This window comes from Capsicum annuum, chromosome 12 (genome assembly GCF_002878395.1).
Source record: "Capsicum annuum cultivar UCD-10X-F1 chromosome 12, UCD10Xv1.1, whole genome shotgun sequence".
Classification (NCBI taxonomy): domain Eukaryota; kingdom Viridiplantae; phylum Streptophyta; class Magnoliopsida; order Solanales; family Solanaceae; genus Capsicum; species Capsicum annuum.
This window is the reverse complement of record NC_061122.1, coordinates 120,961,297-120,978,997: the sequence shown is the minus strand read 5'-3', so window position 1 is coordinate 120,978,997 and position 17,701 is coordinate 120,961,297.

The following is a 17,701-nucleotide window of genomic DNA, read 5'->3' as shown; positions in this document are numbered from 1 at the left end:
GTTTAACAAGTGGAAATCCATAATCAATAGCTAATGACTTATTACAAAGAAAAATATCACCATCTTCTAAATTGACAAAGATACACTCCTAATGACCTTAGGTGTTCTAGGAATACTAAAAATATGAATAAACCACTTATGTCTACTATACTTTGTCATGTATAGTAAAGAAACATCACCTAATTTTTCCTTTTTCATTTGGGCTAGATCCACAACTATCTTGTCACGCTTTTTTGTTATGAATCTTATCTTGGACATGTCCAAAATAATTTTACTTACCTATATCCTTCTCATCAACATGCACTTGCTCAATGAGTTATTCATTTTTTACCACTTAGGATTAAGTCATCCAATGATGGTTTTCCATTAAAACATTCTCATGAGTACCTACAAGAGAGTCCAAACAACTATATGACGATGTAGGAATATTGGTAGAGTTAGAAAAAGTAATAACCTCACTCAAACTCTGTACATTTTCTTTCAGTACCTTATAATCATCCCTCTCTTTTTAACTCTCATGAACATCTCTCTTTACTATTCTTTTGACCTCACTTTTTTTCTGAACTTGACATTCCATTCTCTTCACACTACATTATTTCTCCTTTTTCCTCTCTTGGGATATTAGCATGCACTCCCTTACTTATCTTATTCTTGTATCTTTTAAAAATTTTCATTGCTTTTTTCATGCATTTCTGATCTTCATAAACTTGGGATGGAGTCAATGGGGCAAGTATGTACTTTATCTTATGTAGCTCAAGATAAAATTTGTTCTTTCCCTTGTAAATTACAGCCTATCAAATTGACATGAATGCCACGCATGATACATCAATCTTGCATTGGAATTACATCACAAATAACATTATCAAAATACTTACTAGTGAAGAAATAAATAATGCATGCTTAGTTACCTTATGATCACCAAAACCATTAAATCCTTGCCTCTTATAACAAATATTGTCCTTGATGCATGCAAGTTCAAACTTTTTCAGCCCGTATGAACTTATACCATTAGCATCTCTTTCAATATAAATAATCATAGAGAAAATATTACCTTTTATTCCACAACTTGTATGAAAATATTTTCCCTCCTTAAATTAGCTATTGTGACATCCATACTCTCTAGTTGTGTGACTAAACGTTTAACAAAGTTGGTGTCACTTCGATCTTTTAATTCAGCCACCCAATGAGTCCTTTGTTCATCACCATAACTTGTTTGAGATATCTCAAAAATAATATCAAAGAAAACAAAGATCTCTTACCAATATCCCGACGTATTGGCACAATAACATTATCAAAATACTTACTAGTGAAGAAATAAATAATGCATGCTTAGTTACCTTATGATCACCAAAACCATTAAATCCTTGCCTCTTATAACAAATATTGTCCTTGATGCATGCAAGTTCAAACTTTTTCAGCCCGTATGAACTTATACCATTAGCACCTCTTTCAATATAAATAATCATAGAGAAAATATTACCTTTTATTCCACAACTTGTATGAAAATATCAATATCCAGACGAATTGGGATTGATGAGACAAGAAAATACCAACTTGTGTAACAAGAAAAACTCTAAATTTCCCCTCTTCTTGATTTATTTTAGATGTTGGAAATCAAGAAACACAATAAATTCGGATTTTCTAAAAGAAACTTAATTAGCAGGAACTTGAATTTCCACTCTCTCTTTTTTAATTTTTCTTTATTAAAAAATTCTTTTCTTAGCTATGAAGATTAACAATAAAAAAATTGATTTTTTAATTCTTTTATTTTTCTAATTGAAACTCTCAAGATTATCAAGAACAAAACCTTCATACACTACTCAGATACCACTTGATAAGAGTCTAATTATTGGAATAAATAAGAAAATAATGCAGAAGCAAAACTACTAAGATTGAAAATAGGAATTGAAAGATATGTGGAATTAAGTAATAAAATTCACAAATTTCAAGATAAATGTTAAGAACCTTAAATGATCATGATGTTCAAAATTAGCATATTAAGACTAATTATGATACTAATAGAGTCATTTCAAGGACTTGGATCAAAAAGTCATGTAGACCCCTATTTCAAAGAAATTAAAGATAACAATTAGTATAAGACTAATCTCCTTCTTTAACTAACTTTTATAGAAACATAAGACACTAAGTTAAGAATTAATCTTACCTCATAAAAAATTGTTCTTATAGGGTTGCAAAATAAATTTATAGTAACCACACACAAAAGTGTAAAGAAGAGAAATCTCTCAAATAATATTAATCAAGTATAATTGAAAATTAAAATAATCTATTCCTATATATAGGGAACAACCTCTCATAAATAGCATGGGATTTGAATTCTAATTTTATGAAATTAAATAGATAAATCTAACTAGAAAACCTTAAATGAGAAAACTTTTAAACTAGAAAATGTTAAACTAGGAAACTTTAAACTAAGAAAATTTCATCTAGCACAAAACCTATCTAATATAAATAAGGAAAAATGCATCCAAATTTGAACCAAACATATAAACACCTCTCGGACATCTAAATCTGCCCAATTTGGCGTACAAATTGGAATTATTAGGGTTGATTCTTCTTATATGTTATTCACCCATTTTTGGAGCCTTGTGTCCTTCTTTATAAGCTCTATGTGGGCCTACTCTTTTAGACTCTATTCCTTTTCTTGACTTGGATTTAGACCACAAAATATGTGTAGCACTTAATTCCCTCTCATAATAATTCTAGGATCCTTTTTGGGCTTCTTCCATGGTAGATATCTTCTTAATATCTCATTGAAATCCATAAACTTTAATGCAAGTAGGCTAACGTGGATGCTATCATAAGTTCTCCAAGTGCCAATTTTGTTTTGATTCTATTTTTTCCTAAGTCATCCTGCTACCAAGAATGGTATTTTGGTTAATCCATCCAAGGAACCAGTAATTTATGATTGGGCCAAACTTACTTCTACTATCGAGATTCAAAGTTTGTTTGGTGAGCTATTACTGGTGCTTTGTGAAGAGTTGCTCTTCCACTATGTCTGTTTGACTAAGTTGACCTAAGAGAAGATTATTTTTTAGTGGTTGGATGTTTTTGAGGAGATCTTTAAAATGATCAATGAGTTGTTGACTTTAGCTCCTCTCATGACTTTACCTGAGAATGGTGTAGATTATACCGTGTTTTTATGCATCAAGAGTTGGCTTGGGTGGTGTGTTGATGCAAAAGGTAATTACTTATGCTTCTCAATAATTGGAGCCTCATGAGAGGAACTACCCTATTTATGATTTGGAGTAGATTGCAGTTATGCTTTTGTTGAAATTGTGGTGATACTATTTGTATGGTATTCATAATGATATTTTTGTTGATCATCATAGCTTTTGTACTTTTTCACTTAATAATATCTTAATATAAGACAACATTGATGGTTTGATTTGCTTAAAAATTATGATCTAATAATTAATTATCATCTAGGTAAGGCTAATATACTAGTGGATGCCTTGAGTCAGAAAGCGACGAGTATGGAGAGTTTGGTTCATCTAATTGTAGGGGAGTGACCTATAGCCTTAGAGCTTCCTTCTTTAGCTAACCAGTTGGTTTTTAGCACCTAAGTATATTTTGGACTTTGTTAAGGCTAAATATTTAGGAGAAGATTCAAGATAGTACCCTTCATAATAAGAATTTGAGAGTAATTCATGATAAAGTGTTGAGTGGTGAGGAAAAGACTCTATTTCTTGATCCTAATAATGTTTTATAAATTGATGGCTATGTTGGTGTGCCCAAGGTTGATGGGTTAGACTAATCTTGGAGGAGGCTCATTGTTCAAAGTACTCTATTCACCCAAGAGTGGCCATAATGTATTATGACATGAAACAATACTATTGGCGGTGTCGTATGAAGAAATACTTTATTAAGTTTATGACCAAGTGTTTGAATTTCCAGCTAGTGAAGTACGAGCATCACTGACCATGTGTTACTATGCAGAGGGTGTATGTACCTGAGTGGAAGTGGGAGAAAATCATTATGGTTTTTTTTGTTGGTCTACCCCTGACCTTGGGGGAGTTTGATTTTATTTCGGTGATCGTGGATAGGTTGACTAAGTCCATATATTTTATACCTATGAGGGTAAGTTATAATTCTTTGAAGATGACCTAGCTCTATATTTAAGAGATTGTTTTTGTGCATGGATTATATATCTCCATTATTTCTATTAGAGGTACTTAGTTAACTTAGAATTTTTAAAGTTCCAAGTAGAGTGAACTGGGTACTCAGCTTGATATAAGGATAATTTTTCACCCTCAATTAGATGCTCAATTGGACCAGACTATTCAGGTGTTAGAGTATATTCTTGTATGTTGTAGATTTTTATGGTTATTAGGACTAATATTTTCTCTTAGAAGAGTTTTCCTTTAACAACAATTACTATTCAGGCATTCAGATGGAAACTTTGAAGTTTTGTATGGGCAGTGGTATAGATCCCCTGTAAGATAGTTTGAATTGTTTTATGTTAGGCCTTAGGGTATCGATTTGTTAAGAGACTCAATTAATTGAGTTAGACTGATTGAATAGAGACTTGTGGCTGCATAGAGTAGGCAAAAGAGTTATGTCAACCTACGAGTTCATGATGCATCATTCATGTTTGGTGGGCAATATCATTAAAGGTATCTCTCATGAATAGTGCGACGAGATTTGGAAAGAAATGAAAGCTTAGTCTAAGACATATTGAACCTTTTGAGATTCTTGAGATGTTTGGAAATATGGCATATAGGCTAGATTTGCCTCTATATCTGTAAGTTGTTCATCTAGTATTCCATATTTTTCATAATAAAGAGATAATGTATAGATGATTTAAATATTATTTAGTGGGAATGCATTAGATCATGACTTCCTAGATAGGCAGATAAAAAAGTTGAGCTCTAAGCATATTGATTCTATGAAAGTCTAGTCGAGACATCTCCCTATTAAGGAAGCTGCATAGGAGATTCAATTTGATAAGCTGAGAAGATAACCCCTGGTCTTTACCAATTTAGGTACCTTATTTACTTTTTTATTCAAGGATGAACTTGCATTTTATTGGTGGATAATTTAACAACCCTTGTTGTGATTGTTTATATTTTGTTGTGTTTTGACTATTTTTTCCTTTCCTATAGTTGATATATGTTATTATGAGTTATGGGTTGGTTAGTATAGATCATGAAGCATTCGAGAGTGATTTTACTGAGTTTGGTCTTTAGAGAAGCATCAAAAGTATTTACCTTAACTTTGGTTAATATTTTATAATCCAAGCATTGGATGATGATTCTGTCAGTTCTATAAGATTTAAATATTCAGGGTTAGAAGCATGGTTTGTTTGAGTTTTGAGCCTTTATATTTTATTTTGATTTATTAGATGAGAAACTAGTTATATTTAGCTTAAAGGGGTCCTAGAGGTTAACTTATAGAAAATGACTTCTTTTGATAAATATGATGGTTCTATTATGTCTCGAAAATCAAAATTACCTTGTAGATTTATTTGATTATTTTTACAAAATCTTTATAGAATCTCAATGGCCTATACAGAGTTATTTTAGTCCCTTAATTTTCAATTGTAATCGGCTTCTAGTGCAACTATCCATGTGGCCTTTTATTGCCTTAGTGGTTGTGCGTAGGTGGACCTTGAGATGCCTTAGCAGAAGCCTAACTCTAAAGCATCGTCACCTTAACGATGTTCATTCCACCTTGGCTATGTTGCCTTATACGAAAATGTGTCTCCTTAGCGGTCACCTACATGACAAGTGACTACTGCCTTAGGGTAGTCTGGTCTCTCAAGGGACATTGCTTAGGTGACCATTTTACCACATAGGCAACATTGTTGATATGAGTTCTATTTTTATTTTCTTTTAATCCATTATTTTATTTTAAAGCTTTGGAGTCTCTATTTTGATGATTTCCAAGGCAATTTTTTATCAAATTGGACTTCAGTGAGCTTCTAAACATGATTTATTTCCTTATTCATTGACTATTTTACTAAATCTTCTTCAAAACGTGGATTTTAAACTTGGAGTTTTGGGGCTTTACCTGGTAAATTGTGAAAATGGTTTTTCAATGATTTCCACCTCAATTTCAACTTATTTTTTGATAATTTTTCATATTTGGAGTCCTTTAAACATGGGAAGCTTAATTCAGAAATAAAATTCTGATTTTACTATTTTCTTTTGAGGTAGAATTTTGAACAATTTTTGGACCCATAATGAAAGTGGTCAACATGGGTATCATTAGACTCATTTTAATATGTATATTACATTTTTGATAGATTTGATTCATTCTGATGTCTCTCATAAAGGAAAGGCTCTATGTTGAAGGGCCCAAGCTCAAATTTTGACTTTTTAAAAAAGTTTATGGTTTAAGTTCCTTCAAACTGTGTGGGGTTTTTAACCATTTATGTAAATTATGCTATGGGTTCGGGAATTATCATGTTCACATTTATAGAGTGATATTTTATTCATGTTTCCCATATAGATACTTTTATAAGTATTATTATTATTATGTTGCCCGTGTGGGGGTTTATTTCCATATTATTATCAATATGACACCCATGTGGGGGATTATCTGAATGTTATAGTTAACTTGAGAGATGATTATTGTAGAGATACTCGAATAGGGTTTGGTATTGGTCTTCTTTGAGTATTAATTGCCTTTATTAATATTGTGATTCTCGAATTGAGGCTTGAATTAATATTATTGTTGTCTTATATGACTATTCATAATCGGGATGTCATGTGATGACTTATATCATGATTCATTGAGAAATTAAGGATATTTTAAACTTATTTAATACCATCATTGACTTGACTCATTATATATAATATCGCACTGCTTATGAGCATGTATCTTCATATCGTCATTAAGATACATGGAATCGATACCACTAACAAACACTAATTTTGAAAGAAAATGAAACACTTTTTGAAACCCTTGGCTAAAGATATTGTCGACAAGGTGGATTAGGTTAAAAGATTGATATTGTGAAAGTATATAGGTTTCAAACCCACCTTAGGTCCTATAATGGAAGCTTATCGTCGAAATGTGTAGAAGAGGCCATGCAATGGATACTATGCAATGGCCCACATCATCATTATCCCACCATATTTTCAATGCATAGAATCTTTTTCACTTTTATTTATATGCTAGTTATTGTGTATTTAGTCTTGTCTTATCTATGCATGTTCAGTTATTCTTATATAGATGTTATACGTATATAATTACTAAGTTGAGCCATTATTAAGAACTCTTTTTTAAGAAGCTGGAAGGATACTTATAGTTTTCTACTTTGCTCAATCGGCCTATAATACCTAGTAAGTACAAGTGGTCCATACTTACTCCTAGAATGAGTACTACCTGTAGTAGCTAATTCATGTTGTAAGAGCAAATTTGGAGTAACGGTGAGCTTCCCGTCCAAATCCTTGTACTAGTCTCCTTCTAACTTTTATGCCTTTACTTGTATTTCGGAGATAGTGATGTATTACTAAATCTCAGTATTATCTTAGATGCTCTTTATAGTTATGATATTACGTTTTAGGATTCAATTATTATGATGACCCTCTAGTTTCTTTTCCTTATTTTGTATTTTTCCTATATTTAGAGATTTCTTATAGCTATCTAGTTTATGTATGACTTATTGGGATTGACAATTTGGCTATCGGGTAGTTCATTTTGTTTCTAGAGCCATTTCCTTATTTTGGAGCTTTAGAAGTTGAGAAATAGATCTCGGGCCAAAACCTTAAATAAATGGCCTATGCCATTTTTTATAGTCTCATCAGCTTCAAAATGTTGATTTTCGGCTACAGGGGCCCTTGGTCAAATCCCTGAGGTTTCTAAACTCATTTTGAGCCATTGGGTGGATTTGGGCAAAAATTACACCATAGGTGTGGGACCTACTTATTATCAAAATAATTGCAGAAGGAAATTTTTATGGTTTTATTGAGTTCAAAATGTCGAATTTGAAAGGGTAACATAGTTCATTTATGAGCATGGAATTCCAAACCAATCCTAAGAACAAGATCGGAGTCTGTTGGGACTTATTGAATTTAGTTTTTGCTAATTATCTGGTGTATCCATTTTATTTCGAAGAGACCAGCCTAGGCCTAGTCTCTTTAGCAACCATTGGACACTTAAGCAATGAACACTTTACTGGTCATTTAGCTGCTAAAGCATCCATCGCTGGTATATTATAAATAGTTCTTTCTCCTCATTTTCAACCTATGCTCTAAGTGTTATACCACCATTATAGGATAGTGTGAGCTTTAAATCTTGAGGGAACTCAATAATTGAAGCCGAATTTAGCTCAGGAATTGATTATAAGTGTTTTAACATCATTCTTATGTAAGTAATTTGATCTGATTCCTACTTAATTTACTAATTTAATTCCTTTTCTCTGGATTATATTCGGATAGATTTTGGGGTCATTTAAGCTTGAATTTAGCTATATTTGTGTGGAAATGGTCCTTGCATTGAGTGTTGCACTATGACGGTTTAAATTTCGTGATTTTGCTAGCAGACTCCAGGTGGGATTTTTAGTCCAATTTCTGACCTAGATCATCTTTACATAAATGGGTATTGATTTTCTCATCTTGAAGCATATATTTTTGTTTTGATATCGTGGCCGCGCTTGGAGGATTCTCAGAAGGGGAACACACCAATTTAGAGAATTTAGTAAGCATTTGCTGGCATTCAATTAGGCTAGGTTTACCCTTCTTTATATTGTGCATAATTATGGTATTAGTGTAGTATTGTTCTATCTTTGGGATGGATAGAGATAATTCGGTTATTTTTTTTTGCATTTTCCCACCTTTCTTAGCCTGTTAAGCCCCTTTTTGGTAGAATCTGGGTCGTTTGTTCCCCCTTAGTATAGTGTACTTTCATCCATTAGGAATATATTTAGTTATTATGATACATTGGGATGGGATGGGGAATCCTTAGATTAGATTCGGGTATATTCTACCATAGGTTGGGCTATCGGGACACTTAGTGGTCCCTACTTCCTTTTATAAATAGAATATATGATAGAAAGCTCCTTTAGGCTTAGTAGACTCATGACTACAATTGGGGTTGACATAGACATAGGGTGTGTTTGGTATGATGGAAAATATTTTCGTGGAAAAAGTTTTCCTGGAAAATAAGTTGGTTTTCCACTTATTTTCTCATGTTTGGTTGGTGAGTGGAAAATATTTTCTGAAAAATATTTTATGGTGTTTCGTTGGTGAGTAGAAAATATTTTTCAAAAAAATATTTTCTAGTGTTTGGTTTGTGAGTGAAAAAATATTTTTTAGAAAATACTACTAAATGTTAAATAGTATATTACTGCCTCTAGCAACTCAACAATTTTTAAGAACTAATTTAATCATAGCAAATAATATCAATATCTGATTCTAAAGTATTACAAGTCACTAAAATTTAAGCATCTACTAATTAGGAAATATAGGAAACACTTTTCAACATTTTGTCAGGACAATCTCAAGATACTACAATCAATAGAAATACAACGGAATGACAAACTTATTCCACCTTGCGAAACAAGCTACATCGATGACAAAATGGAATAAGAAATTCGCAAAAGAAACATAGGTAAGTCTTCCTCTATGCATATGAAAATAGCAGTACATTCAATGAACATTGAAAAAGGGTAAAATTTGGGCTTCACTATTTTTTATTTCAAGCAGTGAAAAATTAAAGCAAAGCACAGTGAAAAATATTTCTGAGTAATGTGATTTTTTTGAGTAATGTGAATATGAGTGTTGTTGGGGCGGGTATGGGGGCATAGTCATATTTGTCATTTTCTTAAAAATGACTTCCCTTGACCCATGAGTGTAGTCATTTTCCCTCAAATAGAGGAAAATAAGTTATTTTGGAAAATATTTTCCCAATATTTTACTACAACCAAACAAGAATAAGTAAGAAAATATTTTCCAGAAAACATTTTCCATCATACCAAACACACCAATAATTACTCATTTATTTTGCTTCTTTTCCCTAGGTAAGATAGTACTTGTCCCCTAACCACTCCTCCTCGACCTTGAATTGGAACCCCAGTGGGTTCCCGTTGAGGTAGGACCTTCCATTGGTTTGTTCATTTATCTATCTTTCCAACTAGTGGCCACACTACGTCAGAAAATCTTCATCTCTGATCTCTCTTTGCAATGCATTATAACTTATTTATTTTTATTTGGTTCACAAAAAACCTTTATAATTTTTTTGTAGAAAGAGATTTCCTTAGTAAATTTAGTAACCCAAAGTTCAACTTATTTGACAAATGGACTGGTGGTAGGCTTGAAACCCCTAGATTTTAGCTAACTATTCCATGCTTATGTATGTCTGTATGTATATATTATATATATATATATTTCACTTCAAGTTCAAGTTTGACATATTCTCTATTGCTATTTTTATGAGTTTGGCATTGGTTTACGTGTAATGCCCCGAATCTAACACCCGGAATGCTACACGATGCTAATGACCCCGAAGGACCACAAGCTAACCCATGACTGATATCTGTACCTATACGCTGCATAATATACTGTATAAATGCGGAAATAAAGGTTGAAAGGCCATAAGATTCAAAGATCTGATAAAACATAACATCTCATGGTATGGTGCATCAATACCAAAACAACTGAACTAAACTATCTGAACATGATGGTCTGAAAAGCCTCTAACTGATGAACTATTTGAATAAGCAGTTGATGGGACATGTCCCCAACTAACTCCAATGACTGAAATAAATTAATTAATGAGATAATAAAGTAATGGTCATGCCCTCAAAGGATGAGGACTCACTGCTAACTCTGACTGCTGAGACTGGAATACTACTGATGCTCTGAAGCTTGTGCTTCTGAACCTATGGTATAAAACACCATAGAGTAAATACGTCAGTACGTTTGAATATACTGGTATACATGTGAGGTAGCACGAATGAAAAGGGTTCACATGCATAAACTATACAAACTGACTGAATAACATAAATGTGAGAATACATATATGAATACATAATAACTGTAACTGAGTTCGTGATAACATGATTTCTGACTCTAAGTACTGACAACATGAGATACTGATAACTGTATAACTAAAATAACTAATACTGAACGACTATATCTGACAATCTAGTTTCTAATGGAACTAACTGAGTTCCATTTTGTTCTGAGTTGACTATATCTGATAGTCCTGAATTTTGTAGAACTATTTGAGTTTTAATACTGAGACTGAATGACTGTATCTAACAGTCTTGAATTTTATAGAACTATCTGAGTTTTAATACTGAGATTGAATTACTGTATTTGACAGTCCTGATCTATAAATGAAACTGTGGGAAGTAGTTATCTAACTAATATGCTCTAAATAAGGAAATATAGCTGTGGTGGGGTCCAATCTATAACCCTAATTGGAAGAGTATTAATACCGCACCACTGGTAAGGACAAGTTGTGGGTAACACTCATCTAATAGTGTCCTCAAAAGAGAATGGTGGGTCCCTTATCTGACAATGCTTATCCATCTCATCAATCCTCATCTGGTAGTGTTGATGTCTAAACCTATGCTGGCTACATAGTTTTGGAATACAAGGTTGACTTCTAAGAATCACACCCTCATTTGATAGTGTGTGTTCCCATCCTTGGGTTCACTCGGTGCTAATTCCTACTCCCATCTGAATAGACACTAAACATAATTAACTGAACTAGACTAAACTGAATTAACTGAGTTTCATTGACTGACAAAATACTAATGAGATTACTGAGTTTTCCTGAGTCATATAACTGTCTGAATTTCTAAGAACATGGATCGAGTGAGAGTATCTTGAAAACATGACACTGATTCTAGGCACACAACTAAATTTTTGGGTACAAGTACCCCCAGGACTCGATGGGAAGAATCTGAAAAAGCATGATTTTCTTGAATACATGACCAACATAATAATCGATAATACAATAAGTTTGAGATATCATGAAGTACAAGTTCTAAAGCACCACAATGGCTACACATATATTTATAATTCATTGACTAAGACATTTCATCAAACACTGGACATGCATAAACTTGTACATAAATGGGGATTTCATATTATCATACTAGTATGGCATTTTCCTTCACATAGACATTTAATCGAACACATGGGGAGCATGCTTTGGTTATACAATCATCAACACATCTAATAATCATGGATACATCAATAAACGTATAAATTTAAGGGTTTATCATGATTATTATGCAAATCACCACATCCTTGGGTCAATCATTGGGATATATAATTTCAAACATGAATCAAAACCCCACACATCATGAACATGAATTTAAATTCAATTTAAATCATGAACATTCATAAATACACAAATCTTGGATTTTGAAAAGAGATTCTTCAGCTTCATGAGTGAAAGGGACCTATGAATCAACACATGACATACCTGGGTTGTGAGTTTCTTGATGTTCTTGGAATTAAAGAACTTCGAATCTCTTAGTTTCTTAAAGAATGATTTGGATCTTGTTCTTGGAGATTATTTTTTAGATAAAATCCGAATTTGATGTTGTTGATGGATAATGAACTTATGAGCCTTGATTTGATATTATTAGGGTTTAAAAAGGGTGGAAAAAGACCTAAATACCCTTTTAAAATTGACTTTAAAATAACTAAAAAACTATGTGACGGTGGGTGCAACAGTCCATCGCTAGGTCGACGGTCCGTCGGTCCTGGCCATTGCGCCTGGGCAGAATAGGGGTTCACTACCTCTCCCACGATGGCTTTGGCATCGGTCTATCTCTAGGTCAACGGTCCATTGGCCTGAGCTGTTGCCCTTAGGTAGAATATGGTCTCACTACCTCCGCTGCGACGACTTGGGTGATGGTCCGTCGTCAGTTTTGACTGCATTCTGTAAAATGGCCATAACTTTTTACCTCGATATCGGATTTGGACAAAATTGGCATCGTTGGAAATCTAATTCAATTTCTTAAATGAAAAAAAGGGAAAATGTTAAAAATTCCATGTATATAACAGTTGATTCATCTTTCAAAGTAAGGTTCTAGCATACTTAGAATGATTTCAAGCTAGGTAGAAGTACGGGGTATTACATTATGGTTGTGGTTTAATCCTTATGGAATTATTTGTTAAGGTTATAATATGCTACTTACGAGTTTCATTTGTGTCCAGCATTAGTCTATGACTACAGTTTGGTTCTTCTAGTATTAATTATGGCTATTAGTATGAGTTCTAGAAGTTGCATTTTGTTCTAGAATAAGAGTTTTAATGCTTGAATATGGATCATTTGGCCTCTTATTATTATCCATCATTTTTTATTCAAGCCTAATTTTTGGACTCTTGTTATTATCCATCTTTTTTGGTTCAAGCCAGGTATATACTATCATTATGGATCTGGGATTGGATAGTTATTTGAGATTGGTATGGTTAAGTATTTTTTATTCTTCTTACTTTAGGTTTTCCTCTTAGTTGCACCCACTGGGCTAATGGGCGCTCGATAGCATTATTTGTCTTCTTGTGTGTGCCTTCTTGGCTTATGGTTTTCAAATTAGGTTATATCTAAGCCTTTACTTTCATTTTTGAGTTATTTTCTTTTTGTATTGCATTTGGCCATCACTATTCATTATTTACATTTCTTTCTTTACTTAGCACTCATTTCCTTAGTACTCATATTGCACTTCTAGATCTTTTCCCTTATGTATATTTGAGTACGAACCACTATTGCTGATGTTATCCTTAGGCATCATAACTTATCTTGAGAGAAGGTAAGCTTTGTAGAGTCAAAAGTTGATCCTCTCATTCTGCTTCTATGATAATTTTTTTGTATCTTTGATACAAATATATATTTATGAATATTTTAGGATACCATCTAGTACTCATCTCTTTGGTTATAGTGGCTCTTGTACAAGCCTTACTAGGTATTGGCAGGGATTTAGTTTGTATATTTTGTCCTCTTCCCTCGATTTTACAGTATGTTATATATGTATATCACTTCTACTTCTACCTATGTTATTGTTATTGTTGATTTCATTCTTGTTATCCTTTACATTTTATCTGTTAGCCCGTTACATGCCATTTTGAGCTATGGCTTGGCTTACCTACCTGTAGGTTAAAGCAGATGTCATCATGACTTGAGAAATTGAGTTATGACAGCTTGATATCAGATGAAAAGTTCATCATTATTATTGGTATAAGAGTAGATGTTTAGTAAAGTCTCGTTGATTGGTATAGAGATGTATGTACCCTAGCTTTGGGAGGATGCAAGACATTGTTAAGAAAATCCCTTCTTTTTGGTTGATTTCTTTGAATTATGTCCATATTGGTTTCTAGAATCTTAATTGTTTCACTTTTTCATTAACAGATAGGAGGTGGGGTACCACAAATAGAAATCAGGACCCTAAGTCTTCAGCAAGGGCTATAATTAAATGTTGAGGTTAGTCTCAAGGCCAACGACAGATTATTTCTACAATTCCAATTAGATATTAGGCTAGGTAGCTATTACCAGATCCTTTGATTTCTCCTGAGCTAGAGACAACACCAAAGATTTCATTGTCAACGAATCAGGTAGGCTAGGGAAAGCCTAGGATCCTCATGGGTTTGTATCTTTTATGGTTCTTCGTGATGCATTAGTTGAGTTATTTTAGGTAAGTTAGTTCTCTGTCGATAGACGGGGTCAAATATTAGCCTATGGTGGTATTGATTTAGGGGTATAGCCTACAGTTGGAGCTCCTTAGGCAGAGGTTCCACTTGTACTGGTAGTTCTATATCCAATGCAGAGTTGGTTATACTACTTCTCATCTAGATAGAGCAGCAAAAGAGTAATGGAGAGACTATATTGATTCCAATCCAGCTGGATCTCCCTCTTTGACTTGGACTATATTCCCCACGGATTTTATGGGGGTAATATATTCCTCATAACATGCATGATTGCCTTAGGGATGATTTTTCTAGATTAAGGTACAATTCTATAAATATGGACAAGTATCAAGTAAGGTTTCACGAGCTTGACTAGCATGCCACTATTTTTCTTTATATAGAGTATGAGAGGATTTGGTGTTCTATTAGAGGGTTAAGACTAGCACTTTACAGGGCTACTAAGAGTTAGGTGACTTTGAGAAAGTCTTTTACTATTAATGTTGATCATGCCTATTCTATCAAGGATATAGATTATGAGTCCGAAGGGGGTGGTGATAAGGGCCCCATTATCAGGGCAATTTTAGTGGGAGCCATAATTTCTCATAGTTTAGGGGCTATGGATTATATAGAAGGTATCCCCAATATTAGACTTATCAGCACCAGGATTAGTCTAGTATTCTCATTCAGGTAGTGAGTTGATTTCAAATAGGGGTCATCACAAGTACATTAGTTTGGGTGGTCAAAGTAGTAGTCAGCCATCGAGGGGTATTTAGTTAGGATCATTAGGCTAAGCTTCCCATTTTGGATTAGAGAGACCACCTAGATATTATAGAATGCTCGACGCTGGTTATGAGTATGGTGTTTTTGGCCACTTCAATAGAAAGTGTCCCTCTCATGGGATAATTGAGCCTTTAGCTCAACTATTCAGATAATCAAATTAGTATCACCTCTAGCTAGGGGTGGTGGTCAGTATTGATAGGTGGTTATTAGGTTTATAAATATGTCCCTTGGGAAGGTAGGCTAGGTGGTCGAGCAGGAATCGAGTCTAATAGAAAACACATGCATTTATATGTTATTCCTGGTAGGACGAAAGATGAGGCTTTGGATTATATGATCATAGGTATGATTGTGATATGCCATCAACCAACTTATATTTTTTTTAGTTCAGTTTCAACATATTTTGTAAATTTTTACTTATTATGCACCACAGTTGTGGCTCTCTTCAAAGTCTTTATTTATGCCAATGCATGTAACTACTCCCATAGGTGATTATTTAGTAATGGATAAGGTATATTGATTGTGTTTGGTGAATATTAGATATGGTGGATTTCAATGTGATTCTATGCATGGAGCTAGTTATCACTCTATCACATGGTCTTGTATTGGCTTGCTAAGACTGCTACCTTAGACACGTCTACCATACCCCAACTGTACGTGAGGTTTCTTTTATCCATGTATCAATAGGGATTATTTCTTATATTTAGGATAGGAGACTAGTTTTAGGGAGTTATAAGTTATTTCTTACTTATGTTTGGGATGCTAGTGTTGCAAGCCCTTTACTTGACTCTGTCATATTATTTGTGATTTTCCTAATATTTTTACTATCGACCTATTTTCCTATCGACCTACCTGACATACCTCTAAGAGTGTCATAGAGTTTTCTATTGACCTTAAGATGGGAGTCCGATAAATTTCTATGGCTTCTTACGGTATGGCTCCTGATGAGATAAATACTATACTTTAGGAAATTTTTGTAGGGTTATCAAGTGTATCACCTAGGGGTGCTCTAGTTTATTTTATAAAGAATAAGTATGGTTCTATGCATATATGTATCAACTATGTCCAGCTTAATAAGGTTACAATAAATAATAAGTATCTTATTACTTATATCAATGATTTATTTAACTAGCATCAAGGTGTAATAGTGTTTTATCAGATTGATTTAAGGTCTAGTTACCATCGTTTGAGGATCAAGGCTGAGGAAATCTGTAAGACAGCCTTTAGGACTCTTTATGGTCGTTAAGAGTTTTTGGAGATGTATATTGGGTTGGGCAATGCCCCTGTTCATTTATGGACTTGATGAACTGCATTTTCTAACCTTATTTAGACTCCTTTGTGATTATTTATTTATGATATCCTTTCCTAATGAGGAATAGGGAGAAGTAGGAGCAATATCTGAGGATTATGCTCCACAATTTTAGAGATCATAAGCTTTAAGCCAAATTTTCAAAGTGCAAGTTCTAGATTGAGTTTGTAGCTTCTTAGGAAACGTAGTGTCCAAGAATAGTATTATGGTGGACTTGATGAAGATTAAGTCTATTTGTGATTGGTCTAGGCCTATGTTTTCTACTGAAATCACAATTTTGTTAGTTTAGTTTGCTACTATAGGCGGTTCATTAAGAGATTTGCTACTATAGCATCCCTTATTACTATATTAAATATAAAGTAGGTTCCATTTCCGTGTTTTACTAGTTGTGAGGTGAGCTTTCTAAGGCTAAATTACTTTCTTACATCAACTTCGATTTTGACTCTTCAAGTTGAGAGCAAGGGGTTCACCATCTATTGTGATATTTTTGCTATCAATTTGGGGTGTGATTTGATGCAGTGGCCTTATGTTATTGAATATGCATCAATGTAGATGAAGGTGTATAAGAGAAACTACCCATCTCAATAATTGGGGTTTGTAGTAGTTTTTGTGCTTATTATTTAGTGTCATTACCTATAAGGTGTTTGTTGAGAAGTATTCACTAACCATCATAGTATTTGATACATTATTTCCCAAAGAAAGCTTAATTTAAGGAAACATAAAAGGATTGAGTTGTATAAGGACTATAATATCTCTATTATATACAATCCAGACAAGACGAATATGGTAGCAGACGCTTGAGCTGGAAGGTGGTGGATATAGGTAGCTTGGCTTTCATTAGAAAATTTAAGGCAGTTGTTTGTTTTGATAGCTAGTCCTTTTCTAACAAGATGGTTTGACTTGATATTTTTGACCCCAAGAGGATTATTGCTAGTGATGAGGCTAAATCTACCTTGTTTGAGCAGGTTTACGGTCGTCAGTTTAAGTAGAATAGACCTTGTAGAAT